Source organism: Bubalus kerabau, chromosome 16 (assembly GCF_029407905.1).
Source record: "Bubalus kerabau isolate K-KA32 ecotype Philippines breed swamp buffalo chromosome 16, PCC_UOA_SB_1v2, whole genome shotgun sequence".
Lineage (NCBI taxonomy): Eukaryota > Metazoa > Chordata > Mammalia > Artiodactyla > Bovidae > Bubalus > Bubalus kerabau.
The window spans coordinates 7859289-7876207 of record NC_073639.1 but is presented as its reverse complement, the minus strand read 5'-3'; the positions used below and the strand labels follow the sequence as shown (position 1 = coordinate 7876207).

General features: G+C 40.8%; 1 long non-coding RNA gene across 5 annotated transcripts in view; it reads left to right on the top strand.

Moving 5' to 3' along the window:
• The window catches only part of LOC129629542 (uncharacterized), a 204219-nt gene that overhangs the window by 32041 nt on the left and 155259 nt on the right, over positions 1 to 16919 (top strand). Inside the window, exon 5 of one of the 5 annotated variants that reach the window (XR_008703256.1) lies at positions 5289 to 6395. The exons of the other annotated variants lie outside the window; for them this stretch is intronic. This is a non-coding gene — a long non-coding RNA (uncharacterized LOC129629542). Of the gene's footprint in view, positions 1 to 5288; positions 6396 to 16919 lie in introns of those variants that run through there. 5 annotated transcript variants of the gene reach the window in all.

Sequence of the window (16919 nt, the reverse complement as noted above, 5' to 3'; positions counted from 1 at the left end):
CATTCCTATGTGTTACTACGACTATTGTGACTGAAAAAAAGACACCAGAAGAAATGGGAATGTGTATATAATCATATATGCATATTTATACACACATATATATACGGGTCAGGAAGCAACAGTTAGAACTGGACATGGAACAACAGACTGGTTTCAAATCGGGAAAGGAGTGCGTCAAGGCTGTATATTGTCACCCTGCTTATTTAGCTTATATGCAGAGTACATCATGAGAAACGCTGGGCTGGATGAAGCACAACCTGGAATCAAGATTGCTGGGAGAAATATCAATAACCTCAGATATGCAGATGACACCACCCTTAACGGTAGAAAGTGAAGAAGAGCTAAAGAGCAGCTTGATGAAGGAGAAAGAGGAGAGTGAAAAAGCTGGCTTAAAACTCAACATTCAGAAAACTAAGATCATGGCATCCAGTCTTTTCTCTTCATGGCAAATAGATGGGGAAACAGTGGAAACAGCGAGAGACTTTATTTTAAGGGGCTCCAAAATCACTGCAGATGGTGAGTGCAGCCATGAAATTAAAAGATGCTTGCTCTTTAGAAGAAAGGCTATGACCAACCTAGACAGTGTATTGAAAAGAAGAGACATTACTTTGCCAACAAAGGTCCTTCTAATCAAAGCTATGGTTTTTCCAGTAGTCATGTATGGATGTGAGAGTTGGACCATAAAGAAAGCTGAGCGTTGAAGAATTGGTGCTTTTGAACTGTGACATTGGAGAAGACTTTTGAGAGTCCCTTGGACTCCAAGGAGATGCAACCAGTCCATTCTAAAGGAAATCAGTCCTGAATATTCATCAGAAGGACTGATGTTGAAGCTGAAACTCCAATACTTTGGCCACCTGATGCAAAGAACTGACTCACTAGAAAAGAGCCTGATCCTAGGAAAGATTGAAGGCAGGACGAGAAGGGGCCAACAGAGGATGAGATGGTTGGATGGCATCACTGACTCAATGGACGTGAATCTGAACAAGCTCCAGGAGTTGGTGAAGGACAGGGAAGCCTGGTGTGCTGCAGTCCATGGGGTAGCAAAGAGTTGGACATGACTGAATGACTGAACTGATTCAACTGCCCTGTTCAGTTGGCACCTGTTGTATCCAAGACATCATGATCAGTTAAAAGGACATATTGAAAGAATAAAATAGGTTAAATAACTTTTAGGCAAGTAATCAAAGCTCCTATAGAATACATGTCATCTTAGAGTTTGTATACAGTCTTTTACATATAGACTATGCAATCGTGTAGTAGATGGATTTATTTTAACTTATCCATGTCCTCAGCCCACATAATGAATGGGTATATCAGAAAGTCCTGTTGATATTTTTTTCAAAATACAATGTCATTTCTACCACTTCAACCCTAGATAAGATATTTGTTAGCTTTATGCTTGTATTATTGCTTTAATTAGCCTCAAAACTCTAGTCTCTGACTTCATTTTGTTCCAAAGTCATGACAAAATGAATTTTATAAAACAAAACAGCAAACCCCTCAGATTTTATCATTTTATCCTTTTGCTCAAAACCTTCAATGATTCCTCTTTTCTTATTTAATGAATTCTTTGCCAAGTTAAATTTGGTCTTAGAAGGGAGGAGGAAAGGCTGGAAGGATGGGATGTAATTTTACAGGGTTGGTGATGGGAAACAGAGGCAATTGCTGTCCTTTTTGACGGCTCTTATTTTCCCTGTAAAGCAGGAATTGAGGGGCTCAGCTTTGGGTGGGAGGTGGTGGTTAGAAGTGGGAGGTCTGAGGAGAATGAAGATTCGGAATGGCTTCTGTCTTAGGAGGGATACAGTACTGTAAGGCAGTGTAGGGCCAGTGGAGATGGGAAACAGTGACTGTCCCCTGTGGTGATAAGGAGCATGGGCTCTGAGATAAGACATGCTTGGATTCAAGCCTCAGTGAGTCCCTATTCTGACACACTGTGTGACTTTTTGGGCAGTTGTATAATGTCTCTGATGGGGTTTCCTGGGTAAGCTGGTTAAGAATCTGCCTGTGCTGCTAGAGATGCTGGTTCAATTTCTGGGTCAGGACATTCACTTGGAGAAGGGATAGGCTGCCCACTCCAGTATTCCTGGGCTTCCCTGGTGGCTCAGATGGTAAAGAATCCACCTGCAATGCGGGAGACCTGGGTTTGATCCCTGGGTTGGGAAGATCCCCTGGAGCAGGGCATGGCAACCTCCTGCAATATTCTTCCCTGGAGAATCCCCATGGACAGAGGAGCCTGGTGGGCAGGGGTCCACGGGGTCACAAAGAGTCAGATATGACTGAGTAAGTGTGCGCACATACACACACACACACACACACACACACATACACACACACAATTTCTCTGATAGTTTGTTCATGGCTTAGAGGTCATATTACTTCACTAGGTTGCTGATCGGCTTGTTGGGAGGATTCAATGAGATAGCCCAAGTGTCTGGCAGGTAGTTAGCACTTAATAAATGTTTTATTGCATTTTTAAAATTGAAGTATAGCTGATGTTCAATATTATACAAGTTATAATATATACATAATATATAAAAATATATATCATGTATCATATATATTACATATATAATATATTTATAAAATTATAATGTATACATATATATTATATATAAAATATATACATATACACACACATATATCATATGTATATGTGATTATATATTATATATAATATATGGTATATATTATAATTAATATAGATAATATAATTATTTTAATTATAATATATCACATATAAAATATATACTATATATTATATAATCATATATTTAATATATATTATATTATATATAATTGTTTTTATAATTATTTTATATTATATTACTATATATAATATATGATATATTATAATTAATATAGATAATTATATTATGATTACCTGTACTAATTATAACTATGTATCATATTAATATATTATATATAATATATAACCATATATAACATATATGACATTATTTATAATAAAATATATTAATATATTATGTATAATTAAATATAATACATATCACATATTACTATAACATAATATATTTAATTATATATTAATTATATAATATATGTATATATTATATTATATAATACATAATATAATATCATATATAGTTAATATATTAACAAAATCTTAATCCTTATATATTAAGGATTTTATATATAATATAATATTATTATATATTATACATTATGTATTATATATAATATATTATTATATTATATAATATGCATATTATATATAATATAATTATATATCATATGAGGTGAACAATGATTCACAATTTTTAGAGGTTATACCCATTTATAGTTATTATAAAATAGTAGCTATATTCCCCACATTGTGCAATATATCCTTATAGCTTATTTATACATAGTAGTTTGTACCTCTTAATTCTCAACCCCTATATTTCCCTTACCCACTTCCCTCTCTCCACTGGTAACCATTAGTTTGTTCCCTGTATCTGTTGAATTTGTTTAGATTCTGCATATAAATGATATCATACCATATTTGCCTTTGACATTTCTTTTTTTTAAACTTTTAAAGAATTAATTTTATTAAAACTGTTTTTCGGCTGTTTTAGGTCTTCACTGTGGTGCTCAGGCTCTTTTGCAGTGTGTGGGCTCTCTCTAGTTGTGGCACATTGGTTTCCCTACTTGAGATGCATGGGTTCTAGTTGTGATGCATTGGTTTCTCTAGTTGTGATGCCCGGGTTCGCTGGTTCCAGTGCTCAGACTCAGTTGCCCCATAGAATCTTAATTCTGGGATCTTAATTCCCTGACCAGGTGTTTCTCTAGTTGTGATGCCTGGGTTCTCTGGTTCCAGTGCTCAGACTCAGTTGCCCCACAGAATGTTGGGATCTTAATTCCCTGACCAGGGATTGAACCTGCATCCTCTGCATTGGAAGGTGGATTCTTAACCACTGGACCACCAGGGAAGTCCCTGTCTGACTTATTTCACTTAGTATAATGCCCAACAAATCTGTCCACGTTGCTACAAATGGTAAAATTTCATTCTTTTTAATGGCTGAGTAGTATTCCATTATATATATATATATCTCACATCTTCTTTATTCATCTGTTTATGGACACTTAAGTTGCTTCCATATCTTGGCTATTGTAAATAATATGGCTATGAACATTGGGTTCATGTGTCTTTTTGAATTAGTGGGTTTTTTTTTCAGATATATAGTCAAGAGTAGCATTGTTGCATCATAGCATAATTCTATTTATAGGTTTTTGAGAAATTTTTGTACTATTTTCCACAGTAACTGCACCAGTTATAATCCCACCAGCAATGTAGGAGGGTTCCCTTTTCTATGTAGCCTCACCAACATTTATTATTTGTATCTTTTTTTGACGATAGTCATTCTGACAGGTGTAAGGTAGTATCTCATTGTGGTTTTGATTTGCATTTCTGGTTGGTGATGGACAGGGAGGCCTGGCGTGCTGCAATTCATGGGGTCGCAAAGAGTCGGACACGACTGAGTGACTGAACTGAACTGAGCTGAATGATTAGTGATATTGAGCATCTTTTCATGTGCCTGTTAAATATCTGCATTTCCTATTTGGAAAATGTCTATTCAGTTCTTTTGCCCATTTTAAAAATTGGGTTATTTGTTTCTTTGATGTCAAGCTATATGATCTGCTTATATATGTTAGATATTAATCGCTTATTGGTTGTATTTTTTGCAAATATTTTCTCCCATTCAGTAGGTTGCCTTTTCTTTTTGTCAGTGGTTTCTTTTGCTGTGCAAAAGCTTTTAAGTTTAATTAGGTCCATTTGTTTATTTTTGCTTTTATTTCCTTTGCTTTAGGAGGTGGATCCAAGAAAGTATTGCTATGATGTATGCCAAAGAGTGTTCTGCCTATGTTTTCCTCTAGCTTTATGGTATCTGATCTTACAGTTAGAACTTTAAGCCATTTTGCCCGTTGAGTTTATTTTTGTATATGGTGTTAGAGAATGTTCTAATTTCACTCTTGTATACATAGCTGTCCAGTTTTCACAGCATGACTTGTTGAAGAGACTGTGTTTTCTCCATGGCATGGTCTTGCCTCCTGTGTCATAGTTTAATTGACATAAGTGTATGTATTTACTTCTCGGCTGTCTGTTCTGTCCCTGTGACCTGTGTGTCTGCTTTTGTGCCAGTACCATACTGTCCTGATTACTGTGGCTTTATAGTGTAGTCTGAAGTCAGGGAGTATGATTCCTCCAGCTCTGTTCTTCTTTCTCAAGATTGTTTTGGCTACTTGGAGACTTTTGTTTGACATACTAAATTTAAAATTATTTTTCCTAGGTCTGTGAAAAATTCCATTGGCATTTCGATAGGGATTGCACTGAATTTGTAGAAAGAAATTCAAGAAGAAAAGGGAGAGGGCCTGAATTAACAAAATCAGGAGTGAAAAGGAGAAATTACAACTGATACCACAAAAATACAAAGGATCGTAAGAGACTACTACAAACAATAAAATGGATAATCTAGAAAATTACAATCTTGACTAAACCAGGAAGAAATAGAAAATATGAACAGACCAATTACAGACTCAGTAACAAAATTGAGTCAGTAATTTAAAAGCTTCAAATGACACAGGTGAATTATACAAAACATTTAGAGAACAGTTAAAACCTATCCTCAAACTATTCTAAAAAACTGCAGAGGGAGGAACACATCTGAATTCATTATGGGAGACAAGTATCATCCTGATGCCAAAACCAGACAAAGAGATCACAAAGAAAGAAAATCACAGGCCAATATCACTGATGAATATAGATGCAAAAATCCCCAACAAAATATTAACAAACTGAATCCAACAACACATTTAAAGGATCATGCACCATGCTCAAGGGGGATTTATCCCAGGGCTGCAAGGATTTTTGAATATCTGCAAATCAGTCAGTGTCATACACCACATTAACAAACTGAAGAATAAAACCATATGATCATCTCAATTGATGCAGAAAAACTCTTAACAAAATTCAATATCCATTTATGACAAAAACTCTCCAGAAACTGGGCATAGAGGGAGCATACCTCATCATAATAAAGGTCATGTATGACAAGCCCATAGCTAACATAACTCAATGGTGAAAAGCTGAAAGCATTTCCTAAGATCAGGAACCAGACAAGGGTGTCTACTCTTGTCACTTTTATTCAGCATAGTTTTAGAAGTCCTACCATGGAAATCAAAGAAGAAAAGGAAATAACAGAAATCTAAATTGGAAAGGAAGAAGTAAAACTGTCTGTCACTGTTTGCAGATGACATGATACTACACACAGAAAATCTTAAACACACCACTAGGAAAACTACTAGAGCTCATCAATGAATTCAGTAAAGTTGTAGGATACAAAATTAATGTACAGAAATCTGTTGCATTCCTATACACTAACAATGAAACTATCAGAGATGGGAATTAAGAAAACAATCCCATCTACCATTCATCAAAAAGAATAAAATACCTAGAAATAAACTTACCTAAGGAGGTAAAATACTTGGAAAATTATGAGACTGATGAAAGAAATTGAAGATGACCTAAACAAATGGAAAGATATACCCGGTGTTCTTGGACTGAAAAAATTAATATTGTTAAATATTTTCTATTATTGATGTTGTTACTGTTGTTATTATTATTCTAATAGTAATTTACCAGTCTGGTCCTTAACTAGTGCTAACAGTATATATGTATGCCGTGGAGAAGGTGGAAAGCTGAATGTGCATAGATCTAGGGAGACATGATGGGAGGCCAGTTAGGCAGATGACTTGATGAGAGTGGTCAGATGATAGAATTGAAGCTGGCTGTGTGTAGCCACAGTTGGATGGGGCTGATAGATATGGGGAATAACTCAGTGAGAGAACTAGGGCAGGAGAGTATAATGAGAGAGCAGGAAGTCTGGGCTTAATATTTCAAAGGTGGCCATGGTCACTGCTGCTGCTGCTAAGTCACTTCAGTCGTGTCCGACTCTGTGCAACCCCATAGATGGCAGCCCACCAGGCTCCCCCGTCCCTGGGATTCTCCAGGCAAGAATACTGGAGTGGGTTGCCATTTCCTTCTCCAATCCATGAAAAGTGAAAAGTGAAAGTGAAGTCACTCAGTCGTGTCCAACTCCTAGCGACCCCATGGGCTGCAGCCTACCAGGCTCCTCCATCCATGGGATTTTCCAGGCAAGAGTACTGGAGTGGGGTGCCATTGCCTTCTCTGGCCATGGTCACAGATGAAAATAATTAATCTATGTTAGTATGTCTGCCTACTCAAGATGATCAGATATGGTAATTTGTATAGTAAAATGTCTTGTTACTTCTTAATCCCCACAGACAGATCAAGGAACTGAGAAACTTGGAGATGAGTATTGGGATGAAGTCAGTGAACAGGTACTAAAGTGTTACAAGAATGAGAGGGGTGACTGAAAGTATGGTGAATAAAGATGACAATGTTGATGAGGAGTGTAGTTTTCTAGAAAACTAGAAGAAGGATCTGGAAGGCATAGTGGAGAAATAAGATTGACTCATGCCATCTCCCAGTCTTGACCCTGAAGGCTCAGAAAGAATGTTGGCCTCTACAGAGGAGAGGGGAGCTGAGGAAGCCATGTCTTCCAGGATAGCCAGACTTCTGTCAAGACAAGGAGAATGAGGAGCCACTCAGATGGTTGAGGATGAGGGGCCGTTGTGGTCCCGAGCTGGTTAGTGAAGAGGCAATGGGATGAAGTACTGGGGAAGGGAGAAGCTGGGTGCACCTCCAAATGGATTTCACTTCCTTCTTTGGGATTTTTCTATGTGAAATGAGCAGCATATCCATAAAGCCAAAGAGCTATGCTGTGGTATTGTTTATTATGACTTTGTGGTTGACAGTAACAAAGCTTTTCAAAAGGTAAAAAATACTTGCCCTTGATTACTAGATCATTAAAGTCATATTTGGATTTGAATTTTCTTTATTTTTAAAAAATTACTGCTGTACCTTTTCAACTTACTAATAATCAATGAAGTTTTAGCTAGATCCACCAGAAGAGAGAAGTTACTGTCAGCCATCCTGGTGACTTGACTTAGAAATGGTCATGATAATTTAGCTTTGCATCAATTAGCACCCCAGAGATTTCCATAATTCATAAAACTAATTACATAAGTTTCAGCAGTTAACAAATATGCTTTTCTGTCAGATGAGAAATAGTAAAAAGAGCAGGTTAACTTACTTGATATCTTAATTTTTGAGACATCTCTCTTAATTTTTGAGAGCAGCCTTCCCCAGTACTTCATACTATTGCTTCTTTCCTAACCAGCTTCCCATGCTACCTTCAAAACCTCTTTTCTATATACTCTATCTTCATGAGAGAAATATTAATAATTAATTTCTTTCTTCTGTTTACAAATATGGTACATGCTCACTGTAGAAAAATTTAAAAATCTGATAGGTAAAAGGTAAAAGAAGAAAGCAAATATTTCCTCAAACTCTGCCATGGAGAGGAAGGGAGTGGTGGCAGGGTGAGACCACTGAACATTTTAATGAACAGCCTAAAAAATGTTGGTGTAGAACTCAAAAAAGGTTATGATATTTAAGGTTTCTCTGAGGGTGAGTAGTATTGTTTCATTTTTGTCCTCAAAACTTAGTCTTTTTACCCAGAAGTGCAGTGGCAGCCACCCCGCTTTTGGAGACCAGTCAGCTTGTCAGGTGGCCTCTGGCCATTTGCTTCCAGTTCCACTGTGGAGGGCAGCTGTTTAGCGCTGGACAACCTTATAGTCAGGAAAGTCTTGTCTTTTCTTTTTTTAAAGTGTTAGTTGCTCAGTCATGTCCGACTCTGTGCGCCCCATGGACCATAGCCCACCAGGCTCCTCTGTCCACAGGATTCTGCAGGTGAGAATACTGGAGTGGGTTGCCATGCCCTTCTCCAGGGGATCTTCCCAACCCAGGGATCAAACCAGCATCTCTTGCATTGTAGGCAGACTCTTTACCATATGAGCAACCAGGAAAGGTTTTCTAAAGAAGAACTTATTTTGTGATTTTTCCGCTGCGGCACGCAGGGTCTTTGCTGCACCATGTGGGAGCTTTCATTGCAGCACGTGGACTTCCTGGTTGTGGCATGTGGGCTTGGTTGCTCTAAGGCATCTTAGATCTTAGTTCTCTGACTAGGGATCAAACCCACATTCCCTACATTGCAAGGCAGATTCTTAAGCACTGGACCACCAGGAAGTCCCAGGAAAGGCTTATTTATATGCTTTGTGCTTGTTAGAAAACATTTACTTGTGGTCAGATTTATGACTTTTTAAAAAGCCTGATAAATGCCAGAGGCTCCGGATCCAGTGTTTCCCGGTTTAGGGACTATATTTGAGGAACCTCTGTGGGACATTGCAGGCTCAGAACATGATTTAATAATAAATTATTGCCTCAATGCACTAAACGTCATTCAGATTGCAAAGATTGGTTTTCTTTCTTTGAATAATGCTTGGAGTTTTTTTTCAAGGATGTTTAAAAAAAAGCCAGGCACTGCCTGCCACTGCTGTTGGAGTAAGGTATGAGAATTCTACAGAAGTCCCTGTCCAGTTCAAGAGACTTTCTCTGTGCCTGTGAGGAGAAAGCTCTGAGAAATGCATTCCCCGATAGAATTTCTTACAGTGGACATGTGCTAACTTATTTTGAACTGTGATTCTTTGAAACACTTCCATTTTCTATGTGGGAACTGATCAGAAAAGATAAGAGTGTGGAGTACAGTGTGGTGATACCCATGGCCAGTTACTACAAAGCAAGGGGGAGGTGGGCAGGATTGGGTCACCTAAACTTATTTATCTCATGGGTCTGCACGGGTACCCACTTTTTACGGTTTAAAAATCGCTTGGTTAACAATAATCCACTTGGCTGGAGCCCCAGAATTGTATGAAGGAAGGAGCTCGGGATTTTAGGTCAAGCAAGTGTCATCCTAATCCCGATTTTATCAATTATTCAATCTTAGAGGCAGGAAAAGATGCACTAGTTAGTACTCCCTTTTTCTTCATTCACTGAAAAGATGCAGCTGTTGGTGTGTGTTTGTTTCTGTAAAACGTACCAGCAGCCTCCTTACTGAAGCTTTTGTCTGTGCTCCTAGCCTACAAAGGCACTGCATTTGTAGCTCAGACTCAAGTTCCACGAGACTAGGGCCATTTCTGTTGAGTACGCAGAGGGAGCTCCAGGGCCTGGTGCAGTGAGTGTTCCATAAATATCAGTGAGATAAAGACAGCAAGGAGATCCAACCAGTCCATCCTAAAGGAAATCATTCCTGAATATTCATTGGAAGGACTGATGCTGAAGCTCAGTCCTTTGGCCACCTGATGTGAAGAACTGACTCATTGGAAAAGGTCCTGATTCTGGCAAAGATTGAAAGCAGGAGGAGAAGGGGATTACAGAGGATGAGATGGTTGGATGGCATCACTGACTTGATGGACATGAGTTTGAGCAAGCTCTGGGAGTTGGTGGTGGACAGGGAAGCCTGGCGTGTTGCAAAGAGTCAGACACAACTGAGCAACTGAACTGAACTGAAAGACTAGGAAGATGGATGCAGCTCTTTGGAATGACATTGCCTGGCTCTGTTTCCTGAGGTGAGGTGGTGAGGTAATTTATTTGCAGCTTATGTAAACAACCCAAAATATCTTATCCACAGCTATGGCATGTATTTCCATAAGATTATATATTTTCTTTTTTTTTCATTAAACATTTAATTTTTTTCATCCCTTGAAAATTTATCTTATATCATAGCATAATTGATTTACAGGATTGTGTTAATTTCAGGTATATAGCAAAGTGATTCAGTTATACATATACTTATATCTACTCCTTTTCAGATTCTTTTCCCACTTAGGTCATTACAGAATGTTGGGCAAAGTTCCCTGTGATATAGAATAGGTCCTTGTTGGTTATCTGTTTTAAATATTGTAGTGTGTATATGTCAATCCCAAGCTCTAATTTATCCCTCCTCCTGCCCACACCAGGATTCTGTATTTCTTACATGCATGGCCTCATTTGAGCCACACTTCCTCCTGAAAGGTAGACAGGTCAGGGTAGGTATTAATTGGTTCCTGCGCATAGGATCTGTTTAAATAGCAAGTTTAAAGCATTCCTTGGCATGCACACAGTATATTTTCCTCACTTTCAACAATTGCCACAGTTTTACAAAATGAATTTTGCCAGAATAGGTGACAGGAGGACTTGCGGATGAAGGGAAAGTTTCATGATGTTCTGGGGTAAATTTTTCAAGTGGGTGTAAAGAGAATGCTTGATAGCTCAGCACTGCAAGTGAATGTCTAAAACTGACCAGGCACAGTGTCTTTTTTTATATTTTGCTTAAGGACTCGCCGTCGCCTGAAGATGCTTCTGTTTTTCCCTCTGACCTCTGGTTCCCCACATAGCAAGGCAGGGCTCTGTGATGGCATCTGGCCAATGGGCCCTTGCAGGAGAGATGCAGGCCATTCCTGACGGAAGAGTCTGTGTGAACATGTACCCCAATGTTCACTGCAGCACTATTTACAATATCTAGGGCATGGATGTAACCTAGATGTCCAGTGAAAGATGAATGGATAAAGAAACTGCTGTATATACATACAATGAAATATTACTCAGCCTTAAAAAGGAGCACATTTGAGTCAGTGATGATGAGGTGGATGAACCTAGAGCCTATTATAAGGAATGTTGTAAGTCAGAAGGAGAAAAACACATATCATATATTAATGCATATATATGGAATCTAAAAAGATGGTACTGATGAATCTATTTGCAGGGCAACAGTGGAGACGCAGACATAGAGAACAGATTTATCACTGGAGTGGGTGGGAAGGAGAGGATGGGACAAATGGAGAGAGTAGCATAGGAACGTATACACTAACATACATAAAATGTATAGTGGGAATTTGCGGTATAACTCAGGGAACTCACACTGGGGCTCGGTGACAACCTAGAGGAGTGGGGTGGGGTAGGGGTGAGAGGGGGCTCAAGAGGGAGGGAAAACATATATACCCATGGCTGAGTCATGTTGATGTACGGCAGAAACCATAACAATGTTGTAATTATCCTTCATTTAAAATAAATTAAGAAAAAAAAAAAGGGTCTGTGTGAAGCCCACCAGTTATCTCTGGCTTTGCTGAGTGTCCTGGAAGATGTGGAGCTGCCAGCGTCGGTCAGTCTGGGTTCCTGGGTCGCTGTGTGAGCAGATCCTTCCACCCTTCCACAACCCCCCTCCCATCCTGCAAACAAGAGAGAAAATAAACCTTGAGCATGTTTAATGTCTGAAGGGTCAATTTGTTAACATCTGTCTTGACTGAAACACCATTAGACTGTGTCCTCCTGGGTGTGTGTGTGTATGCTTTAAAGATCTTTACATCGGGGGGACCTCATGTGTGAGCGATGCTTGGCAAGTGCTTGTTCAGGAAATGAATTCACAGAAAAAATATCGGAATGAGCCTGTTTGACCAAGTTGGGTGTCCACACTGAGCACAGCATGAGCTGTCCCTTCTACTTCTGGGATGTCGGTTGTCCCCCAAGTCCCTTGGTGCCCCTGGTCTATGCAGCCCCTCTCTGGACATGTTGTTATCCGGGAGTGTCCAGTGCTGACTGGCCCTCTAGGCATTCCAGCAAAGAAAAGGGTGGAAAACCCTTGGCATGTAATGTAGTCACTTTCCCTTTTAGCCCATTCTGTCTCACCCTCTAATGTCTTCATTTTCATCCTCTGCCCCTGACTGTGGCAGGAGACAAAACTCCAGCTTTGACATGGCGTTTTCCTCCACCTGAAAAGTTGAAAACAAATCATAATTCTGACAACTGACTTCTTATCCTTTGCTATGCATTGTGGTAAGCACCTTACCTGAATTCCACCAGTTAATTTTTTAAATTAAACTTTTTATTTTACACTGTTCAGTTCAGTTCAGTTGCTCAGTCATCTCTGACTCTTTGCAACCCTATGGACTGCAGCACGCCAGGCTTCCCTGTCCATCACCAACTCCCAGAGCTTACTCAAACTCATGTCTATTGAGTCAGTGATGCCACCCAACCATCTCATCCTCTGTTGGCCCCTTCTCCTCCTGCCTTCAATCTTTCCCAACATCAGGGTCTTTTCCAATAAGTCAGCTCTTGATATCAGATGGCCAAAGTATTGGAGTTTCAGCTTCAGCATCAGTCCTTCCAATGAATATTCAGGAATGATTTCCTTTAGGATGGACTGGTTGGATCTCCTTGGAGTCCAAGGGACTCTTAAAAGTCTTCTCCAATGTCACAGTTCAAAAGCACCAATTCTTCAACGCTCAGCTTTCTTTATGGTCCAACTCTCACATCCATACATGACTACTGGAAAAACCATAGCTTCGACTAGATGGACCTTTGTTGGCAAAGTAATGTCTCTTCTTTTCAATACACTGTCTAGGTTGGTCATAGCTTTCCCTTCAAGGAGCAAATGTCTTTTAATTTCATGGCTGCAGTCACCATCTGCAGTGATGTTGGAGCTCAAAAAGATAAACTCTCTCACTGTTTCCATTGTTTCCCCATCTATTTGCCATGAAGTGATGGGACTGGTTGCCATGATCTTAGTTTTCTGAATGTTGAGCTTTAAGCCAACTTTTTCACTCTCCTCTTTCACTTTCATCAAGGGGCTCTTTAGTTCTTCTTCGTTTCCTGCGATAAGGGTGGTGTCATCTGCATCTCTGAGGTTACTGATATTTCTCCCCGCAATCTTGATTCCAGCTTGTGCTTCATCCAGCCCAGAATTCCACTTGATGTACTCTGCACATAGGTTAAATAAGCAGGGTGACAATGTATAGGCTTGATGTACTCCTTTCCCAACTCGGAACCAGCTGGAAATATCTTATATTGAAGTGTAGTCGTTTACAATGTATGTCAGTTTCAAGTATACAGCAAAGTGGTTCAGTTATACATATACACGTATCTATTCTTTTACAGATTCTTTTCCAGTATAGTTTACTACAGAGTATTGAGTAGTTTCCTGTGCTATATGGTAGGTCCTTCTTAGTTATCTATTTTATATCTATTTTATATATAGTTTGTGTATATGTTAATCCCAAACTGCTAATCTGTCCCTCCCACCTACATTTCCCTTTTGGTAACTGTAAGTTTGTTTTTGAAGTCTGTGAGTGTGTTTCTGTTTTGTAAATAACTTCATTTGTATCATTTTTAAGTTAATTCTCACAACAGTTTGTAAAATAATTACCACTAATAGGTCTGTTTTATGGGAAAGGAAATTGAGGCACCATGAACTTCTCTTGCTTCCGGTCTCACAGCAAGTGTGAGGTGTGGGGTAGAGCTGGAGCCCTGTCCAGGGTGTTTGTGGTCAGAGCTGACCCCACCCTGTGTCCCTCTCTGAAACCTTTCTTGGAGCTTCCCCACTGCAGGACTCAGTGTTTGGACTTCCAGTTGCCTGTCCCCTGGGGTTCCCTGGTGGCTCAGTGGTAAAGAATCTTCCTGCAGTGCAGGAGACCTGGGTTCCATCCCTGGGTTGGGAAGATCATCTGGAGGAGGGCATGGCAACCCACTCCAGTATTCTTGCCTGGAGAATCCCACAGACAGAGGAGCCTTGAGGACTACAGTCCGCGGGGCTGCAAAGAGTCAGACGTGACTGAAGCGACTAAGTGGCATCAGCAGCCTGTCCCCTGTTAACCCCACTGGCCGTGGCTCACAGTCGCATATCTTCAGGCTCCTTTGCTAGAGGGATACTTCCATACAGTTCCTTCTGGGCGCTGTGCTGGCTGTCCCTTCAGCCGCTCAGCCCTCAGAATTCATGAGGCTGGGTCATTCCACTACCCAGTCTTCTGTGAGACCTCCCTCCCCACTGCCTGCTTTCTCCTGGATGTCTCAGCTGCTTTCAGGCCTTAGCCACCCAGGAGGATGCTCTGAGGCAGGTTCCCGACTTCCTTCTCACCTGCCTGCACTGAGCATCTTGGTCCATCTGAAGGGCAGCACAAGTCCAAATTGCTTGGCTTGCGTCTAAGTGGACGCTGTGCTCACAGACTAGAGGGCTTCACAGGCGCGCTCCACCCCCTCTCTGACAGGCATGCCTGCATAGGGTGCTGCCTCTAAGGTGTTCAAGTCCAGAGAAACCCTAGGCAACCAGTCTTCCATCTGTTATTTTCTGAACACAAATTTCTTCATTAGTTTATTCTTAAACAAAAAAAATTCTTTTTAATGCTGAGACGAAATTTGGCATCATCGACTCAATGGACATGAGTTTGAGCAAACTCTAGGAGATGGTGAAGGACTGGAAAGCCTGGCGTGCTGCAGTCCATGGGGTCACAAAGAGTCGGACATGACTAAGCGACTGAACAACAACAAACTTGCAAATGGGGAATGTATGCATCTCAGGTAGTTTTCAGTAGGCCCTGGTTGGGGAAGTTGAGTTTCTAGAATTGAATTCCTTAAGATTTCCTTGAGTCTATGAGCGGCACAAGGCTATGGTTTTTCCAGTGGTCATGTATGGATGTGAGAGTTGGACTGAAGAAAGCTGAGCACGAAAGAATTGATGCTTTTGAACTGTGGTGTTGGAGAAGACTCTTGAGAGTCCCTTGGACTGCAAGGAGATCCACCCAGTCCATTCTGAAGGAGATCAGCCCTGGGATTTCTTTGGAAGGAATGATGCTAAAGCTGAAACTCCAGTACTTTGGCCACCTCATGCGAAGAGTTGACTCATTGGAAAAGACTCTGATGCTGGGAGGGATTGGGGGCAGGAGGAGAAGGGGACGGCAGAGGATGAGATGGCTGGATGGCATCACTGACTTGATGGACGTGAGTCTGAGTGAACTTCAGGAGTTGGTGATGGACAGGGAGGCCTGGCATGTTGCGATTCATGGGGTCGCAAAGAGTCGGATACGACTGAGCGACTGAACTGAACTGAACTGAACTGATGAGCGGCATGGTAGGTCTTCACGCACCTCCAGGGTTCCCATATGGCAGGGTCTCAAAAAGAAGGATCTAGCTTCCTCTTGATTTTATATGACATATATTGTTTGTTTTTTCAGTTTAAAAAACATGATGCTAGTTCATTGTAGAAAATGCAGAGAAGTTATGTCCAGTCCAAGTTTGGGTTCTTTCTGAAATTTTTGATGGAGCCTCTGTATGTAAATCTCTGGTCCTCATGGAAATCAGACTGCCATTTAAAGTCAGGCCACTAGACGGTAGGTTTGGGGTGGCAACCAGGGGCTGTGCTCGGGCTGAGTGTTCACGAGCAGGTCAAAAGTGCAGCTGGGGCTGAGAGCCAGGGGGCCCATGGAGGCAGAGAGGCCCCCCAAAGAGTGTGCTGGAGAAGGCTGTGACTGTGCCACCTGAGAAAGCTCTCACCCAAGCGGCAGCAATGTGTGGGTGAACGTGTGAGCAGCGCTCAGCTCTGAAACTTCAGAGAGCCACACACACCAACCTGAATGTGAAGTGGCACCGCTAACAGTACCTCTGTAATTACGTCTGATTTTATTAGTTGCAAAGGATAATTGCATCCAGAAAATTCCCCATGTAAATGGAAATTACAGAGATAACCTATATGTCACTCTAAGAAACCATGTGGTAGTGAGGTTTCCATTATGGTAAGTGATTTCAACACTCATCATTGCTCAGGAGCCACGAGAGTGGGAAGAAAGCAAGGCGAGGGAGTTGCCATTAGTCAAGACTCTCACAGCTTATAATGTCTCAGCTCTCTGCCCCTAAGTGTCTTGAGGGAGGGGAAAGCTTTGGAAAACACCAGGCAAATGGTAATGTTCTTGGGACTAGACACTCAGGCAGGGCAGCTGGCTTTGGCAGCTGAGATTTAGGCCTGCCCTGACACGTACGCTCTTAGCAAAGTGGTCATAACTATGTGCCCTTTCAGGACAGCCTACTGAAAGTGGGCTTTCCCCATCTGAGGAATCTGAACACCTGAGGACTGTGTGTGTGTGTTCAGTCCCTCAGTCGTGTCTGACTCTTTGTGACCCCATGGACTGCAGCACAC